The sequence below is a fragment of the Moschus berezovskii genome, chromosome 8, assembly GCF_049115385.1.
Source record: "Moschus berezovskii isolate FMDL1 chromosome 8, NW_MosBer_1.0, whole genome shotgun sequence".
NCBI lineage: Eukaryota > Metazoa > Chordata > Mammalia > Artiodactyla > Moschidae > Moschus > Moschus berezovskii.
The window spans coordinates 69,604,457-69,610,776 of record NC_142467.1 but is presented as its reverse complement, the minus strand read 5'-3'; the positions used below and the strand labels follow the sequence as shown (position 1 = coordinate 69,610,776).

At 39.7% G+C, this 6,320-nt stretch overlaps 1 pseudogene; it reads right to left on the bottom strand.

The window, feature by feature from the left end:
- Positions 1–3,985: 3,985 nt before the first annotated feature.
- Positions 3,986–4,894, bottom strand: LOC129559077 (nucleophosmin pseudogene; annotated as a pseudogene).
- Positions 4,895–6,320: the final 1,426 nt, after the last annotated feature.

Sequence of the window (6,320 nt, the reverse complement as noted above, 5' to 3'; positions counted from 1 at the left end):
GATTTAAATGTAACACTTAAAACTATAAAACTTTATAAGAAAACATAGAATAAAACCTTTAAGAGCTAGTACTTAGTGAAGAATTCTTAAAAATGACATGTAGGAAAATATTAAATTGGACCTCATCAAAATTAAAAACTTATTCTGCAAAAGACCTTGTTAAGATGATGTAAGGACAAGCTACAAACAGAAAAAAAAATTTGCAAACCACATCTCTGACAAAGGGCTCATATCTAGGATATAAAGAGAACTCTCAAATTTATGATTAAAAAGCAAACAATCCAATTAGAAAATGAGCCAATGGCATGACAAGACATTGATGTTCAATGTTGTTGAACTGCAAATTAAAATCACAATGAGATATCACCACAAGCTTTTCACAATAGCTAAAATAAAAAGCAGTGATAACAGCAAATGCTAGTGAGGATGACGAGAAACTAGATCACTTGTTCATTGCTAGCGGGAATGTAAATGGTACAGTCATTTAAGAAATAGTCTAGCAATTTTTTTTTTTTTAACAAAACTAAACATGCAGTTACTATATTACCCAACAATTACATTCTTAGGCATTTATATCAGAGCAATGAAAACTGATGTTTCCACAAAAGCCTATACACAAATGTTCAAAGCACTCTTATTTATAACAGCCCAAAAACGGGGAACAACTGAAATGCCCTTCAACAGGTGAATGGTTAAACAGGTGATAGTACCACCATACCGTAGAATGCTGCTGCTGCTGCTAAGTCACTTCAGTCGTGTCCGACTCTGTGCAACCCCATAGACAGCAGCCCACCAGGCTCCCCTGTCCCTGGGATTCTCCAGGCAAGAACATTGGAGTGGGTTGCCATTTCCTTCTCCAATGTGTGAAAGTGAAAAGTGAAAGTGAAGTCGCTCAGTCATGTCTGACTTGTAGCGACCCCATGGACTGCAGCCTACCAGGCTCCTCCGTCCATGGGATTTTCTAGGCAAGAGTACTGGAGTGGCTTGCCATTGCCTTCTCCAACCATAGAATGCTGCTCAGCACTAAAAATAAATGAACTACTCAAGCAGGATATAACTTGGATATACCTCAGGGAGTTATGCTGAGTGATAAAGTCAATATCAGAAGGTCACATACTTCATGATTTCATTCACATGACATTTTAAAAAAGAAAAATTATAGTGATAGAAAACAGATTACTAATTGTTAGGGCTTGGAGATGTTGGGAGGTAAGGAGTGGGGCAGAAGTGACTAAAGAGGCATAGCAAGAGGGAAATCTTTATGTTGATGAAATAGTTCTGTATCTTGTTGTGGTTGTAGTTAGAAGAATATGCACATGTGAAATAATAAAATACCTAGGAATAAACCTACCTAAAGGACCTCATGTGATGAGTTGACTCACTGGAAAAGACCCTGATGCTGGGAAGGATTGGGGGCAGGAGGAGAAGGGGACGACAGAGAATGAGATGGCTGGAGGGCATCACCGACTCGATGGACATGAGTTTGAGTGAACTCCGGGAGTTGGTGATGGACAGGGAGGCCTGGCGTGCTGCGGTTCATGGGGTTGCAAAGAGTCGGACACGACTGAGCGACTGAACTGAACTGAACTGAACTGAAGGAGACAAAAGAGCTGTATACAGAAAACTATAAGACACTGACGAAAAAAAATAAAAGACGACATTAACAGATGGAATATATATCATGTTCTTGGATCGGAAGAACCAGTATTGTGAATATGACAATATTACTCAAATCAATCTACAGATTTAAGGCAATCCTTATCAAATTGTCAATGGCATTTTTTCACAGAACTAGAACAAAAAGGGTCACAATTCGTATGGTAAAATAAAAGACCCCAGAATAGCCAAAGCAACCTTGAGAAAGAAGAATGAAGCTGGAGGAATCAACCTTCCTTATTTCAGTCTGTACTACAAAATACCACAAGGGCTTCCCTTGTGGCTCAGCTGGTAAAAAATCCGCCTGCAATGCGGGAGACCTGGGTTCCCACTCCAGTATTTATTCTGGCCTAGGGAATTCCATGGACTACAGTCCATGGAGTTGCAAAGAGTCAGACTCGACTGAGCGGCTTTCACTTTCACAAAACTACAGTCATCAAGACAGTATGGTACTAACACAAAAACAGAATATAGACCAATGGAACAAGACAGAAAGCCCAGAGATAAACCTACACACCTATGGGCACCTTATCTTTGGCAAAGGAAGCAAGAATATAAAATGGAGAAAAGACAGTCTCTTCAAGAAGTGGTGCTGGGAAAACTGGACAGCTACATGAAAAAGAATGAAATGAAAATACTCCCTAACACCATACAAAGATAAACTCAAAATTGATCAAAGACCCAAATGGCTTCCCAGGTGGCTCAGTGAGTAAAGAATCTGCCTGCAGGTCAGAGGTCACAGGAGGTGTGGGTTTGACCCCTGGGTTGGGAAGATCCCCTGGAGAAGGGCATGGCAACTCACTCCAGTATTCTTGCCTGGAGAATCAGACAGAGGAGCCTGGTGGGGTGCAGTCCATAAAGTCACAGAGAGACACTACTGAAGCAACTGAGCACACAAGGATACTATAAAACTCTTAGAACACATTTTGACATAAGTCACAGCAAGATCCTCTATGACCCACCTTCTAGAGTAATGGAAATAAACGGTACCTAACTAAACTCAAAAGCTTTCAGATAGCAAAGGAAACCATAAGCAAAATGAAAAGACAACCCTCAGAATGGGAGGAAATAATTGTGAATGAGCAACTGACAAAGGATTAATCTCCAAAATATGTAAGCAGTTCATGCAACTCAACATGAGAAAAACAAACAACCCAAACAAAAAATGGGCAGAAGGCCTTAATAGATATTTCTCCAAAGAAGACATCCAGGTGGCTAATAAGTACATGAAAAAATGATCAACATAGCTTATTATTCAGTTCAGTTCAGTTGCTCAATCGTGTCTGACTGTTTGTGACCCCATGAATCACAGCACGCCAGGCCTCCCTGTCCATCACCAACTCCCGGAGTTCACTCAAACTCATGTCCATCGAGTCGGTGATGCCCTCCAGCCATCTCATTCTCTGTCGTCCCCTTCTCCTCCTGCCCCCAATCCCTCCCAGCATCAGAGTCTTTTCCAGTGAGTCAACTCTTCGCATCAGGTGGCCAAAGTATTGGAGTTTCAGCTTTAGCATCAGTCCTTCCAATGAACACCCAGGACTGGTCTCCTTTAGGATGGACTGGTTGGATTTCATTGCAGTCCAAGGGACTCTCAAGAATGTTCTCCAGCACCAGAGTTCAAAAGTATCAATTCTTTCGTGCCCAGCCTTCTTTATGGTACAATTCTCACATTCGTACATTACTACTGGAAAAACCATAGCTTTGATTATATGGACCTTTGTCGGCAAAGTGATGTCTCTGCTTTTTCATATGCTATCTAGGTTTGTTAAAGCTTTTCTTCCAAGGAGCAAGCATCTTTTAATTTCTTGGCTGCAGTCACCATCCACAGTGATTTTGGACCCCAAGAAAATAAAATCTGTCACTGTTTGCGTTTTTTCCCTATTTGTCATGAGGTGATGAGACCGGAAGCCATGATGTTAGTTTTTTGAATGCTGAGTTTTAAGCCAGCTGTTTCACTCTCCTTTTTCACCTTCATCAAAAGGCTCTTTAGTTCCTCTTCACTTTCTGCCATTAGGGTGGTATCATCTGCATTTCTGAGGTTGTTGTTATTCTCCCAGCAATCTTTTTTTTTATTAAAACACTAAATTTATTTCGTATGTATATTTTTGCCTCCCCACCATTTCTATCAGTTTGACCACCACTACTACTATTCCCATCATAACATTCCATACATACTTAAAACCAAACATCTTTTATTCCCCCATCTTTAAAAACTAAACAGGCATTTTGGACAACACATTCTTGGCAATGGAATGTGGACAATATTTATCAGACATGATAGGGAAAGTTCTCATTCTGCATTATAAAAAGGACAGCCAGATATCAACTGTTACAGAAATGAAATAAGATGGAAAATTTTTAACAAACTGTTTAAACTATTTTCTTAAAGAGACTTCTACTGCCAGAGATCTTGAAGAGCCTCCTGGTCAGTCGTCTGGAAACAATTCTTCACATAATTGATAAACTTGGCTTCCACTTTGGGAAGGGAACCACCTTTTTCTATATTTGCTTGCATTTTCTCTTTAATGTCTTCTACAGAGCTAGGTCCTTTCAGTGTTTTAGGTTCTTTTTCCTGTTTGTTTGTTTGTTTTTTTTTTTGAAGGATTCTTGACCTTTTGATCTTGCTGTTGACAGTTTTGAGTCTTTTCCATTCTGGTTCAACTTTTGTGCATTTTTGGCTGGAGTATCTCATACAGATATCTTTACTGGAGCTTTTTCTTCAACTTCCTCATCAAAATCGTCATCATCATCATCTTCTTTATCTTCATCAGCAGCAAGGTTTACTTTTTTCTGGAGAATCTTGCTACCACAGAACACTTTCCAGATATACTTAGGAGTTTCACATCCTCCTTCTCTTCATCTTCTGACTCTGCATCTTCCTCCACAACTGCTAAGTGCTGTCCACTGATATGCACAGGCCCTGAACCACACTTCAACTGTAAGACCACAGTTGGTATAATTTCAAAGCCCCCACAGGAAACTGTTGGCTGTATAGACATTTTCAAAGTTTCCAGTGTTACTTTAATTGGACTGCCTTCATAATTCATTGCCTCTGCTTCAACAATGCATAATTCATCCTTTGCTCCAGCCCCTAAACTGACCATTCTTAAAGATAACTGGTGCTCATTTTCATCATTATCCACCTTGAAGTGATAACCTCTGTCAGCCTTTAGTTCACAACTGAAAAGATAGTCTGGGGCTTCAGGGTGGTCATGTCCATCTCCATTGAATCTTCCATGGGTTGGCGACACACCCTTAAGTGGGAGAGAAGCTGGATGGAATTAAATGACTACTGTTCAAATGAGCGGTCACACAGGACAGAATCATACCAGGTCCCAGCAATCTTGATTTCAACTTGTGATTTATCCTGCCTGGCATTTTCCATGATGTAGTCTGCATATAAGTTAAATAAGCATGGTGACAATATACAGCCTTGACATATTCCTTTCCCAATTTTGAATGAGTGCATTGTTTCATATCCAGTTCTAACTGTTGCTTCTTGACCTGCATACAGATTTCTCAGGAAGCAGGTAAAGTAGTCTGGTATTCCCATCTCTTTAAGTATTTTCCACAGTTTGTTGTGATCTACACAGTCAAAGGCTTTAACGTAGTCAATGAAGTAGATGTTTTTCTGGAACTCTTGCTTTTTCTATGATCCAATGGATATTGGAAATTTGATCTCTGGTTCCTCTGCCTTTTCTAAATCCAGGTTGAACATCTGGAAGTTCATAGTTCATGTACTGTTGAAGCCTAGCTTGAAGGATTTTGAGCATTACCTTGCCAGCATGTGAGATGAGCCCAATTGTATGGTAGTTTAAACATTCTCTGACATTGCTCTTCTTTGGGATTGGATGAAAACTGACTTTTTCCAGTCCTGTGGGCACTGCTGAGTTTTTAAAATTTGCTGGCATATTGAGTGCAGCAGTTTCACAGTATCATCTTTTAAGATTTGAAATAGCTCAGCTGGAATTCCATCACCTCCACTAGCTTTGCTCATAGTGATGCTTCCTAAGGCCCACTTGACTTCACATTCTAGGATGTCTGGCTTTATGTGAGTGATCACACCATCGTGGTTATCTGAGTCATTAAGACCTTTTTTGTATGGTACCTTTGTGTATTCTCACCATCTCTTCTTAATCTCTTCTGCTTCTGGTAGGTCCTTATCATTTCTGTCCTTTATTGTGCCCATTTTTGCATGAAATATTCCCTCATATTTCTAATTTTTTTGAAGAGATCTCTAGTCTTTCACATTCTATTGTTTTCCTCTATTTCTTTGCATTGTTCACTTAAGAAGACTTTCTTATCTCTCCTTGCTATTCTCTGGAACTCTGAATTTAGTTGTGTATATCTTTCCCTTTCTCTTTTGCTTTTCACTACTCTTTTCTCAGTTATTTGTTCAGAAAACCATTTTGCTTTCTTGCATTTCTTTTCCTTTGGGATGGTTTTGGTCACCACCTCCTGTACAGTGTTATGGACCTCTGCCCATAGTTCTTCAGACACTCTATTAGATCTAATTTCTTGTATCTATTTGTCATTTCCACTGTATAATCATAAGGGATTTGATTTAGATCATGCCTGAATGGCCTAGTGATTTTCCCTACTTTCTTCAATATAAGTCTGAATTTTGCAATAAGGAGCTCATGATCTGCGTCACAGTCAGCTCC